Source organism: Sinocyclocheilus rhinocerous, unplaced genomic scaffold (genome assembly GCF_001515625.1).
Source record: "Sinocyclocheilus rhinocerous isolate Xijiao unplaced genomic scaffold, SAMN03320098_v1.1 scaffold622, whole genome shotgun sequence".
Taxonomy (NCBI): domain Eukaryota; kingdom Metazoa; phylum Chordata; class Actinopteri; order Cypriniformes; family Cyprinidae; genus Sinocyclocheilus; species Sinocyclocheilus rhinocerous.
In genome coordinates, this window is record NW_015641438.1 from 139375 (window position 1) to 154552 (window position 15178).

Sequence of the window (15178 nt, forward strand, 5' to 3'; positions counted from 1 at the left end):
GTGGGGGCGTGTTTAAACGAGGCATTTTAGGACAGCGTGGACGAGTCTTAACTTTTATAAAGAATATCTCTTTGGGTTTGAGGCTTTAGTCTTTGCAACTTCAGGGATCTTATCTATGCACGAACAGCTTGTAACACTCCAAAGAGAAAGGAAAACTTGAAATCGCATCATATGACCCCTTTAAGGGCATATGGCACTAAACATGGGAAAGCAGCAGACGCTTAATGAAGAGAGAAAAAGGAAAGTGACATCATAAATATTATATATAAAAAAAAAAACGGATTTCTTTTGATCCATGCATATATCTGACCATATATAATGATACTATTAACTTTAAACGCTCCTGGGGCTTTGTGAACGTTCTGGAAAACAATGAGGCTGTTATAAGGCGATCAAACAGAAGCATCACTTGACTGTTGTGATCTTCAGATAGACTAGTTCACTGCAGTTCATCTTAACATCGTCAAGCAGTAGCAGCAGTCCTTGGGTATTGTGGGTTGTAGGGTGAGGTATGTGGTTGCTAAGGTGTTTTGTAGTGCTATGCAGTTGCCAGATTGTATTGGGTGGTTGCTAGGTGGCGGGGCTCAGCAATAAAGATGACCCGCTGACCTGGGGTCAGTGTGAGAGGGTTTCGGGCCAGTTGACAGACCTGGACACTTGATTTATTGATTTTGTACAACCATTTAAAAAAAGTTTGGTTTTCTGTGCCCTTGTGAAAACGAAGTGAGCTTATTTGTATTGAATGTGCACTTGTAGTTTTACTTCAAATATTAAAAGTGTACTTTAAAAAAATATTGCAGATAATATAGTATGAATAAAATAGAAGGTCATTTAAGTGTACTTATGTGCACGTTTTATGACTATAGCTGTGTCTCAGTGCTGCATTCTTTGAAAACTGAAACTTAATGTGTCACAGCGGCGCAATGAAGGCTGTCCCATTTCAAAGGCTACTTCAAATGCAGCCTCAAAATGCATCCTTCATTTCCCAGGCCACAAAGATTAATTGTATGACAGATTTTTTTTCTTTTCTTTTTTTTTTTTGAGAGAAAATCCCGGATTGCACTTACCAATGGACATTTTGGTAGGGCAGGTTATGAACTCTTTGTTGTCGTACTCTCTTATCATGCATCTTTCTTGTGTCACAAACATCTTATTAAAAATACAGATTATGTTATGTGCCCTCTAGAAGCTTGCGTTCTGCAAGTGAACGGCGTATTATTGTGCCATCTCAAAGAGGCACAAAATCACTTTCACAGAATTTTACATTAACTGTTCCCTCCTGGTGGAATGACCTGCCCAACTCAATCCGAGCAGCTGAGTCCTTACCCATCTGCAAGAAACGACTAAAAACACATCTGTTACACCTTTATTTGATCCTCTAACTCTAGCACTTTCTATTCTAATTTAATTCTACTTTATCTATATTTATCTTCTTTTTTTTATTTAAAAAAAAACAAAAAAACACTAGCTTTCTATCTTTTTCTATTCTATCTACTTGTTTTTCTTTGTGTGTGTGTGTGTATGTGTGTGTATGTGTGTGTGTGTATAATATATATATGTATGTGTTTCCCGGTTTCTGATCTTTGCCTGTTTTCCTGGATTTATCCCTTTAGTCTCGCCCTTGTGATTATGTTCGCCGATCGTTGACCTACGCTAGCCCTAGGACTATTCTTGTGTCTTGCCCGCCATATACCTGTTTGCCTCTGTTCGACCCTGCCTGTGTTTCTGACCTCCTCTGCTGGTAATAAAGCTTGCATATGGATCCGCACGTCTCACGTCTTGTCAGCCCCGTAACAGCTACGTGTACTGCGTTAGGCTAACCGACACTTGTCATTTGCACTTATATATTGTTGCTTTTTTGTTAGTTTTGACAGCTTTTATTGTCCTCATTTGTAAGTCGCTTTGGATAAAAGCGTCTGCTAAATGACTAAATGTAAATATAAAAAGTAAACTGTTTGCTTCTCTTTTCAGCGCATTCGCAGGTAACAACAGCTTTGTGAACCGAAAGACACTGCGTGTCTGGCAGCTAGTTTTGCACATATTAAATCTAACAACCTGTCTTGCATACACCCTAAGTACTTCATTAAAGCGGTTGGTTTTGATTAAAAGCACATCACGACATCACATATCCAGACTCAGTGTGCTGTTAAGGACCGCTGTCCGTGAATGATATGTAGGTTCAGACCGCAGCTTTGCTTCATTTATTTTATGTTCAGGAAACTTCATCAACCCAGCAGTGCATGTTTAATGATCTAGTGCCTGATGCCACATTAATAATGATTCCTTTCAGTCTAGTGTCACAGCACTGAGATACGTCCACAATGAGAAGGTCATACTAGCTGGAATAAAAGTAATTGATTTTATCCAGTATACAGAGGCGTTGAGTTACAGATAAAAAAAAAAAAAACTACTACATATGTTAACCTATGTTAAACCAACTAATTTGATACTGGATTCTGTAGTTTAATCAATTATTTTCTTATATTGTGCCATTTTGTTTCACAGTGTATCATGTTTAAGGCAGTGGTATTGTAATTTATTTTGAGGACAACACCAGAACCTATATTTAAGTTAAACCATACATTAATATGCTACGTAATCTCATCTCAAGACCATTTGCAGTTGTCTTAGAGATGAAGGGATTAATCAAATCCAAAGGAAATGGAGGTTATTGATGGAGGAAATTGTCTGTCCGCCCTAGGGAACACTAAAAATAGTGTTCCTCAGAAAACTTCAAGAGAGCTTCGAACCATGCCATTTTCATAAACTATATTCAGATATAATATAAAAGGACCATGTAGCATGCCATCTCTGACGGGAAGATGTTCTGTGTAGCAGCATAAGAAAATATAAAGACATCAATCTGGAAAAAATGTCTGATGCCAAACAGAAGAACATGAGACAACATCAAAAACATTTCTGCACAACAAAACATACATAGAGTCCAATCTAGACATTCCTATTCCGTATAGGGCCCGAAACTCATTTGTAATAGAGAAACTTAACACCTTATCATCTTAAAGTGTTACATAAACATTTATTCTATAATGAAAATTCCAAATATTCATTTTTTGAATTACTTTAGAGGCACAGTGGTTGATTTAGAGAAATTCTTTCAAAGGAATTAAACTCTAAAAGGAGTTATTTACGCATCCATGATGAGCAAGAACATTTAAAAAGAACAAACTTGTGACTGCCATCACAAGTTTTTCATTAGCTGACGCCCTGCTGAGAACCGTAATCACAATTTACATTTAGTGCTGCGCTTATATGTATTTATAATCAATACCCCTAGAGACAACCCTTGTTTTTTAGCTTCTGTCATCAGTAATTGTCTCCCACAGTTATATGGAATTTGTTCAGGCAGTGGTAACAGAGAATGCCCTGATACTGCCTTCTCAATGTGCCTTTTGTTCCCATTTATAAAAACAGTCATGGGTTCAGTTTAAGCGTATTTCTCACATGTTGATCCTGATGCTGCGTTGTCACTCATCAGATGAATCTGGATGACCTAAAAGAGTCCTATCCTAAAATAAACCTGGAGAACTTCAAGAATTAATGCAGGGATTCCAAGACAAAAAGAAACTAGCATCAACAGTGTCCATCTTTCTCTACATGTTAAAAGAAATGTGGGTGCAAAACAAAGTCAACTAAACGTGAGATAAATAAGAGAGACTAATAAGTAAGCCATATGTAGGGTTAATCTTCAACAGTAAACACATTAGCTCTGTTTGAGCAGCTTAACATGTCAACAATATAGTTACCCATTCATTTCTGTGGGGAAAATAAAGAGTATTTTTTAATTGATTTGTCCGTTTTTAGAATAAACAAATCAATAAAATGAAATGAACATTTTTGCAGATCTGATGTATTTTTGCCAGTTGGTTGAATACAATATATTCAACTCAGCAACAAAGTCTGCAGTACACTTTATTTTGGTAAATAAAGAAAGAAGGAAAAATAAATTAAGTTAATTATCATGTTGCCCCACTGAAAGAGCAGAATGCAAAAGTATCCAGATAGAAATTTGTTACCTATACTCAATGGGAAAGTGCCCAAGCAACATTGCTCAAAAAAAGTTGCCTCGTGTATCATCAGCCTTAGAATGCGCAGACTCTGTTTCCCCATCCACCCTGAAGTACTGTGCTGCTCGGTTGGCTCCAGTGTTTACAGACATCTTTAATACCTCAGTGGAGATATGCCATGTGCCAGCCTGCTTCAAGACCTCCATAATCATTCCCTTGCAGTTTGCCTGCAGAGCCAACAGGTCTGTAGATGATGCAGTAAACATGGTCTTCCACCTCATCCTTCAGCATCTGGACTCCTCAGGAACCTATGCCAGGATCCTGTTTGTGGATTTCAGCTCTGCCTTCAATACAATCATACTGGCTCTGCTACAGGACAAGCTCTCCCAGCTGAATGTGCCTGATTCCACCTGTAGGTAGATCATAGGCTTCCTGTCTGATAGGAGACAGCATGTGAGACTGGGAAAACGTATTTGACAACCGAACCATCAGTACTGGCTCCCCCCAAGGCTGTGTTCTTTCTCCTCTCCTCTTCACTATATACACCAACACCTGCACCTTTGCCTGCAGAGCCAACAGGTCTGTAGATGATGCAGTAAACATGGTCTTCCACCTCATCCTTCAGCATCTGGACTCCTCAGGAACCTATGCCAGGATCCTGTTTGTGGATTTCAGCTCTGCCTTCAATACAATCATACCGGCTCTGCTACAGGACAAGCTCTCCCAGCTGAATGTGCCTGATTCCACCTGTAGGTAGATCATAGGCTTCCTGTCTGATAGGAGACAGCATGTGAGACTGGGAAAATGTATTTGAAAACCGAACCATCAGTACTGGCTCCCCCCAAGGCTGTGTTCTTTCTCCTCTCCTCTTCACTATATACACCAACAGCTGCACCTCCAGTCACCAGTCTGTCAAACTGCTGAAGCTTGCAGATGACACCACTCACACTGGACTCATCTCTGAGGGGGATGAGTCTGCCTATAGGTGGGAGATTGACCATCTGGTGACCGGGTGCAGCCAGCATAACCTGGCGATCAGTGCTGTGAAAACAGTGGAGATGGTGGTTGACTTCAAGAAGAAGCCAGGCCCACCTGCCCCCATCAGCCTGTGTAACTCCTCAGTCGACACTGTGGAATTCTTTCCTCTTCCTTGGAGCTATCATCACCCATGACCTTAAGTGGGAGTTCAGCATCTACTTTCTGATTAAAAAAAACACAGCAAAGGATGTAGGCAGCATAAGAAGTTTAACCTACCAAAGACAACGTTGGTGACCTCCATCGCTGAGTCCATATACTCACCTCCCCCATCACCTCCATCACACACACTGCAAGGACAAGACTGCAACATGCTGAGAAGGTCACTGGATGCAACCTGCCACTACTTCAGGACCTGTCCATTCCCAGGACGGGAATGAAGCAGGCAGTTAAGATTGTGGCTGACCTCTCTCACACTGGACACACACTTTTTGAGTCACTCGCCTCTGGCAGGAGGCTGCGGTCCATCAAGACCAGAACCTCACACCACAAAAACTGTTTTTTCCCATTACCCATCACGGTTTATTATTTGCCCTCATGGACAGTACACATTACATTAAATTTGCACTGGCACATCTTGCACTAATGCATACAAATGTACAGTTAAACGTCTTCAACTGTGAATATCTACACTGTTCCACTTTTACACATCACGCACAAATGTACAGCTAATATATTTCTAATAAATTTCTTATATTTTTTTCTGCTTCTTATTTAATATCTTTCTCTTAACTTCACCTTACAATGTTTATCTTATTAATATTATTGTTATATTTTATATATATTATATTTATTATTATTATATTTTATTTTTATTATTGTTGTTGTTTTTTATTGTCTTTGTTAGCATCAATACATGAAGACAAATTCCTTGTACGTGTACACCCACAGTCAAGGGCGTAGTTTTGGTTTGAACATTGAAGTGTGAACTGTTTTAGTAGAGTCCCAGGTCATGCTCACTCATAAGGTTTATTTATTTGTTTGTTTGCTTATTTATTTTTGTGAAATGGTCTTTTGTGCTATTATCTATCTAAAGTTGGTGCAATAAAGTAACATCATAGTTAACAATTACTTGTTTACATAGGATATATATATCACTTTTACACATCACGCACAAATGTACAGCTAATATATTTCTAATAAATTTCTTATATTTTTTTCTGCTTCTTATTTAATATCTTTCTCTTAACTTCACCTTACAATGTTTATCTTATTAATATTATTGTTATATTTTATATATATTATATTTATTATTATTATATTTTATTTGTATTATTGTTGTTGTTTTTTATTGTCTTTGTTAGCATCAATACATGAAGACAAATTCCTTGTACGTGTACACCCACCCACAGTCAAGTAGTTTTGGTTTGAACATTGAAGTGTGAACTGTTTTAGTAGAGTCCCAGGTCATGCTCACTCATAAGGTTTATTTATTTGTTTGTTTGCTTATTTATTTTTGTGAAATGGTCTTTTGTGCTATTATCTATCTAAAGTTGGTGCAATAAAGTAACATCATAGTTAACAATTACTTGTTTACATAGGATATATATATATATGTAATGTATTTTATATTATTTAGGCACGTATAAGCTATAGTTTGACAGAATGTTCTAATTCAACATGCCAATCTAACCTAACATTTTCTTATATTGATATTGTTTATTTCTTACTCCTTAACAGTTCATCAGGCTCTTAAAGATTTAATCTATGCCATCTTTTGGAATATCTGAAGCATGTACCATAGTCCTTAACTGTAGCATTTGTTATAATAGGACTAGCCTATTAATCATTACCAGGCCAATAATGACTTTTTTTTAATGAATCAATATAGCATTGTTATGAAGAAACAACCACCTGCACATTTAGAACCAATAGCTAGAACATGCCACAGTTGTAATAGGCCTATAAATCTATAGGAAAAAAAATCTATTCTCTTAACAGATTATCTAATATAAATTCTACAAGAAGTTAGACTAAATTTTACACAATAAATAAGCCTACAATAAAACGTCATAAATTCTAGTAAAGGTGGTCACGAGTAGCCTAGTTTAAAAAGATTTTAATATATGTTATATTTTTTTAGTTATTTGCCTTTTTTAGATACTGTTCGACTTTCTCCATAGCATTTAATGTGGCTGTTTCTCTAAATAATTCAAATAGATCACATATTTGACCATCAGCTTCGTGATAGGAATGGCTCGAGCAAATCTTATCACACTTCTCTCGGGCGCTGGTGAACGCACGCAGAGTATTCGGTGATTCGCGCGACGCTCATGAACTGCGCTTCAGTCATTTTGTGCTGATAACTGCTCCGCTCGGTTCGTATTTGAAGTTAGCACTTATAAAAGCGACGAAGGCGCGATTTAAACAATTAATTAATAGCCTGATTCGAGGTTTCCATTAACCATTGGAAATTGTTGTAGCTATTGCCCACTGAAGCTAAGCAGGGTTGAGCCTGGTCAGTACCTGGACGTGTACTTGCTAGTTTTGGTTATTGACAATCCACAAACTACGCCCCTGCCCAGAGTACTTGACAATAAAGATGATTCTGATTCTTAACATTAAAGGAATAGTTCACCCAAAAATTTATATTTTCTAAAAATGTACACATCCTTAGGCCATCCAAGATGTAGTTGAGTTTGTTTCTTCATGGGAACAGATTTGGAGAAATGTAGCATCACAACACTTGCTCACCACTGGATGCTCTGCAGTGAATGGGTGCCGTCAGAATGAGAGTCTGAACAGCTGATAAAAACATCACAATAATCCACAAGTAATCCACAGCACTCCAGTCCATCAGTTAACGTCTGTGTGTTTGTAAAAAAAACAAATCCATCAAAATTATTTTTAACTTTAAAATGTTCCAGCTAAAATACGAGTCCTCTCTTCATAATATTGTTTTCTTGTCTGAATCAACAGAAAAATATGCACAAATCAAGCACCGTTTACAAACCAAAACAATTCAATTGTAAGTCGCTTTGTCTGCTAAATGAATACATGTAAATGTAAATCTAAATGCAAAACAGTTCTGAACAAATATGTTGGTGGATTTTGATGTGAGAGACAACAAGGGCATGACTTTTTCACTGCTGGAGAAAGCATTATTATGGATTATTGACTTGTTTATTTAAAGTTAAAGACGTCTTGATGGATTAGTGTCTTGCAAACACGCAGCTTTTCACTTCACAAGATGTTAACTGATGGACTGGAGTGGTGTGGATTACTTGTGGATTATTGTGATGTTTTTATCAGCTGTTTGGACTCTCATTCTGACGGCACCCATTCACTGCAGAGGATCCACTGGTGAGCAAGTGATGTGCAAAAAAAGATCATTCACTTGCCATTATTGCAATTCTATTTGGTGCCATAAATAGTATAGAAAGTAAAATGTGTAGATTATATTATAACACACACTAAATTGGATAAAAATAAACAAATAAATACTCAATGTATAATAGCAATCATTATTCTTCAGCGACGTTATATTTTATTTGACATTTTGACTAGTATATAATGCTTTTACATGCATTTTAGCAGCAAAGGCTCAGACCTGTGTGTGGATTACAAATTAATAAGATATATTTCACTAAGCTCTTTTCTAGAAAATTGCTAGCATTCTGGTTTTACACTGTGGAAAACAGAGACTTTGATTCCAGTGTTTAATGAAGCCTGGTTCCTAGTGTGAGGAAGCTCTGGAGGTGGAGCTGTCGCTGTTCCCGATCCTATATATTCATCTGATGCAGCAGAGCCCCATTCTACAGCATGCCAAAAAAACATACTACACTTTTACTATAATAAAACCATGGTTAATTTTTATAATATAGTCTATAGCCTACAGTAGGTCATATTGTGAGGTTGTTGAGTTGTGTAGGCCTACACTCATTTAAATATGAGTTAATTACTTGCTTAATTACTTAATAAAGCAACGAGTCAATCAAAAAAATTATTTTGAATGAATTGAATTGAGTATTGCTCAAATGTTTGGGAGGAAAACAGTGATGGGACATGTTGGAACCATATATAGTGCAGAATATGACCCAGTCACAAACATAGTCTTAACAGTATTCAACAAAATATATATTTTAATATGTTTTTTATAAAACAATAACATTTTACACAAACATTTGACACAATCTAATCTAAAAAGGTGCATGTTTGTAAGAAACAAATCCATCATTGAGACATTTTAACTTCAAACCATTGCTTCCTGCTAAAATACGAGTCCTCTATCCATAATATTGTTTTCTTCAGTGAAAATCATCTCGTCTGAATCAGGAGAGAAATATGAACAGATCAGCTGTTTAGAGGTGAAAACAGTCTAAAACAGTAGAAGTATTGTGTTTTGAACCTTTGTGCTGCATAGGCCTAATTTGCGGGTGGGACGGGTGGAACATGTCCCCACCACTTTTTGAAAGCCGTTGAAAAAGCATGCAGCAGGCTTATAACACAAAGAAAAAGCATCTCCAATCCGTCTCCAGTCGTTCTTCATGATTTAATTCATTCATGTAACAAAAAATACACTTGCGTCAGTCAGACAGGCCTGAATTATAAACCTTGTCACACACATATCAGAATCTATAAACAGAAAACAGCATGCCCAGCGCACACACACTCTTGTGTGATAGCGATGAAGTAAACATATATTTACACATACAGATTAAATATACCACTCTCATGAATTAGGTTAAGCACACACATTACTTGACATAATTATCGAGAAGTTAAATTATTAGAAGTTAAAAATCGCCCGTTCGGAACAGACATAGGCTACTGTATTAATGACAGCGGGGCAGGTCCAGTTCCAGAATCAAATCTGGGTGCTTCTGAAAATAGCGAGGTGCAAATCTATTGTGACCTAAATTTTTGTCCCATCCATTGCTATGGTGCAAAGAACACTCCCTTTATAATTACTAACGAGCTGTCACTAATCTTATGGCGATCTTATGAAGTTCCGTTAAAATCAACTCTCTACACTATGCAATGAATCTCTTATTTACATCGTGTTACACTTTGTTTGTTGTGATAAGAGGGTTCGCGAGTGCACAGAACTCAGCACTGGACAAAATCAACGGCGTTAATGTCTCTGCTTGGCCATTGCATTCATAAAATTAAACAGGTATGTCTGTGAATGGTTCATTACTCAAGGCAAAACACGTTGGAAATAGAAACCTTTGATGCTTTCCAAGGCGCAAACACAAATGCGCACTGCTCGTTCGCCAAATCTCTTTCGCTGATATGTTATTATTACAGCTTCAACTGAGGGTGCTTATAGCACCTCCGTAAAACCAGGCCTGCATGGAGGATTGCTTGGCTGTGAAAGTTCTGCCTTAAATTGTGTTATACTGCAGAAATCAGAGCGTAAAGACAGTATTTTTTATCTGAATAATGATCAATGATGCACACTTGATTCAGAAGATGGCTTAGAAGCATACATACACTGCCAGACCCATTCGACATCTACTGTACCACTGCCACGCATGCACTTCTGGTGCTACTGTACATTATGCAATACAGTCTGTGCACAAATGAGTGAGAACTAACGCTGGAGCGTGAAGATATTCTGTCCAAGTTAACTTATACATACATATTCCTGCTTCTAGCTGCCTTTTCAGCGGGCAATTTATATGGTTGCCATAACTATATTTAAAGCACTGAAACATTTCTGGCTACGCCCCTGATGCAGAGGGACTTCTGGGAAAAGCTTTTTTTAATTGGTTAATTGAAGCAAATGGTCCAAATGATCTCTCATTTGGCATTTCAGTGCTAATAGACAGCATATTCTCCACCATTATATGGTAGATGCAATGTGCGTCAGTTCAGCTGTGTGTGTGTGTGTTTGTCTGTAAGTATCTGTACTATTTATGTGCTTTTTGTATTGTCTTTGTAAGCGCGGCATAAATAGATGTTGAGAATGTGAGATCTACTGACTTGGAAAGCACCTCTGATGCCAAAAAGACTGGTAGGTGGATCACTGGGTTTGAGACATTGCAGAGCGTGTTCGTGGGATTGAGTCAGAGCTGCGTGGCTGTGTGTGCAGATCATGCCACATCTCGCTCTCTCTCTCTGTGTGTGTGTGTGTGTGTGTGCCCTCTGCAGCGGTGCATGGACACAAACCACAGCAGGAATGATAGGCTTGACTGAAGGTCAAGAAGGTCCTCTGAGCTTATTTAAGAAAAAGCAATAAACATTCATGAAGCTCTAGATAAAGGAGGTTGTTTATTTGGAGTGGGGTTTAAATCCACAGGCCTGAATCCGTCGCTCCCTGCTTTAATGAGCCCTGGGGAATCAACACAGATCTGCATCACAACACTGAGAAATGCCACATACTGTATGTAAAGACAGTGTTATGTAAGAAAAATGGCCAAAATATGTGTCGAGGATATTTTTAAAATGATTGTGGGATGCTCGGTTTGTTGCCAAATAGCAAATATGTAGCACATTGTTGCAAATGTAGCTTGTAGCTTATTCGATAAATGTGAGATTATCATACTGTAATATGCATTTTTAACTTTCTCAGCTGTAAAATCTTCTGACAACAACAAATTGTTCACACATAGAATGTGTGAAATCCTATAAATATCTTGGGACACTTATTGACTCAGAATCAAGTAATATGCATAATGTAATATGTAATACTGTAATATGCATTTTTAACTTTCTCAGCTTCTGACAACAACAAATTGTTCACACATAGAATGTGTGAAATCCTATAAATATCTTGGGACACTTATTGACTCAGAACTGGACTTTGAAGCAAATTGTGAAGCTGCGTGTAAAAAGCGTTTGTTTTGTTTTGTTTAAGGAAACTATCATTTTCACATTGACACAACCATGATGACTGATTCTGTTCTTTTTATTGAATCAATTTTCATATTTTCCTTCAGTGTCTCGGCTTGGAAATCTAGAAGAGAAATTCTTTGTTAAATGATTTAGTAGGCTGACAGTTACAGCGATCTTAATGGACGACTCCTTTGCGCAGTGAATTCCAGCTTCTTCCTTCTGGATGAAGGTTTATATTCCCACAGTGCAGAACAGAGAGATATAAAAACAACTTTGTTCCAGCAGCTATTACAAGTCGTTGAAAATTTGCAAGTGATGATGTGAATTTGGAGCACTTTTATTATATTTATTATGCTGTCCACTGTCTGTGTTGTTTGTTAAAAGTGTGTCAAGATGTATGAAGTCGTACACTGCAAACCAAATCTAGTAATAAAGTAATAAAGAAACTTGAACCTGAACCTGTTTTAAAAAGTAAATATTAGCAATGACTTGTTAGAGTACATTGCATCTTTTCCTCATACTTGTTCTTCAACACTTCTGGATTTATGCATGCTCCAGTATATTTCTGTACTATATACAGATATATACAGGAGATACAGAGATCCACAATATCAGCATGTTGTCACACTATATTGGGTAAGTTGTCATAATAGAACCTGCTAATAAAAAGCCTTTTATAGAAAAAATCCATATAGTAAAACAATCCACGAAACAGCACAAAAATGTAAAAGGCAACACACCCATGAGAAAAAGAAGTGTGCTAAATTGTATTGAATGTGCACTTGATGTGGACTTTCTAATCTTAAAAGATAGCCTTGCAAATAATATAAAATTAATGAAATAAAAGGTCACTGACGTGCAGTGTTTCTTAACACAATTTTAAAAAGTGCACTAATAAATCAAATAAAAAGTTTTACGTTAAAGTACATTTTAAATCGTTATGTTTTAATAATACTTTGTCATGTTTTAGTGAAGTGCACTTATTTTGATGTGTTGACTAACATACTAAAAAGTTATTTTAATTGTAGTGTGTTATTCGTTTTTGCATTCAAATTAAATCTAAATATCAAAATTAAATCTTAATAACAAAATTAAAACCATATTTCAGTGACAGTCTAAGACATTATGAAATTACATTTAGGCCTGGTTTCACAGACAGGGCTTAGACTAAGCCAGGATTAGGCCATAGCTCAATTAGGACATTCAAGTAATTTTTATAAACGTTCCTTAGAAAAAAAAAAATTACTGGTGTGCATCTTGAGACAAAACAAAGGCACTGATATATTTTAAGATCAGTCAGTGCAAGTTTCTTTCAGTTGAAACAGCTCAGACTTACATTTTAGTCTGGGACTAGGCTTAAGCCTGGTCTGTGAAACCGGGGGATAAAGATGTACTTAAGTCCCACTTAAGAAGCACTTTAAATTATTTCAGGTAATTGCATTTAGTATAAATGTAAACTATAATACATCTTCACGGAACTGCAGTAAACATGCAATTAAATTACATTCAGTTCACACTTAAATCTATATTTTTAAAGTATATAATTTATTTTAAAGCATATAATTTCCATAATAAGTAGTCTTTAAAAGTATGCAAATGTGCTCTTTTTCACAAGGGCAACAATATAAAATGTGATACTGTAATTGTAGTTAATTAAAAAAATATAATTTAATAGCACATGCTAGCAGTATATTGTCAATCTAACTCTAAAACCAGGTTTTCAGAAAACAGTGCAGTGAAAATAGTTTCTTGTTCACATTTCTTAGAAATAGCAGCTAGTCAAACAATAGACTTAAACAGCTATTTGTCCATTCAAGCTGCAAGGTTATTTGAAATTCAAGAGCGAAATTCAAAAACTCATGAGAACACACCTTAAAATGTTTTGGATATCGTGTGGAATAGAAATGCACCCTGATTACCATTTTTGCGTGCTTGTTGTAAAGACTTCCTGTGACGTGTGCGTCTGTGATTCATCCATTCTATATGTCTGAAGAGCATAAGCTGAGAGTTTAAGGATTGTGAAAAGTAAACAAAGGATTGTGAAAAGTAAACAAAACAGTTCATTATCCCAGCACTCAGATACGAGGTCTCAGCGTCATTAGACTGGAGGAGCACAAGGTGTTCCCAACATGTTTTATTCATGAAGTGTCACACCAGGACATTCTGAAGCTCTCTTTAGAAATCAAGCTGTTCTGCACATGTTTTTCCACAACAAGACACAGCAGACAACAAATACATTCATTGTGAAATATTCTGAGGCATCATTCCAAAAAAAAAAAAAAAACCCCCACTGATCTGTAAAAGAGTTCAGTGTTTGTGGCAGCAGCACACCACAAGAATGAGGCACTAAATGTGAGGAAACTTCAGCGCTTTCATAACTCTGTGACCAGTTATTATAACTTATCATATGATACATTCTCTATGTGTGTGTGTGTGTGTGTGTGTGTGCTCCATGTGCAGTGAGGTTAATTTAAGGTGACATCAAGCTAAAATCATTCCCACACATTCATTTGTACCTTTGTGAATTATATGTAAAGGTGGATCATTCTGTTACGGGAGAGAAAAGTCAAGATCCAAGTGCAAGTGCAAATAAGGGTTTATTTAGAAACCACAATAGACGGAGACAGGATGTGATCACAATCATGAGTCTCGGTCGAGATCAGGACACCTCCCGAGCAGAGTTCTCCACTCAGCGCCGGCGTACCCAAGGCGAGGGCTGAAGACCCGCAAACTGGCTGGACGTGAACTGGAACAAGAGAACTGACAAAGTGACAGGACATGAGATAACGAACCGACAAACACACATTGAACATAGAGCCCTTATAAAGGCAGCGCTAATGAGTTGCAGCTGGCGCGCTCTGATAGAGCGCCAGCTGCCACAACTAATGAATGACGTACACACACATGACAAGACGCAAAAGGACCGCACGGACCCATGAACCGTGACACATTCCTGCTATATAGCATGTATTCATATTTTTGTCTACAGCTTAATATATTATATAAAATATTTCCGTTAAGCATTATTTAAAAAATGGAAATCATATTAGTTTTCTTAAAGAAAACTCTTTACCTCGAGTAAAATGGCTTTAATGTTGAGCCTCAAGTGGTTTATGCTTTTATAAAACAATAGGAAAAAGCAATACAAAAAAGACACCAGGATTCATTCACTGAGATTTTAGAATCAGATCTATTTTATAATAATAATAATAATAATAATAATAATAATTCCTCCCATTTTTCTAATCAGTTATTTTAAACAGAATATGTTTTCTTGGGAATGTTGTTTTAATTGGTGATCAATTTAGTTTTGTTTTTTTCTCCATCACTTTCCTAAC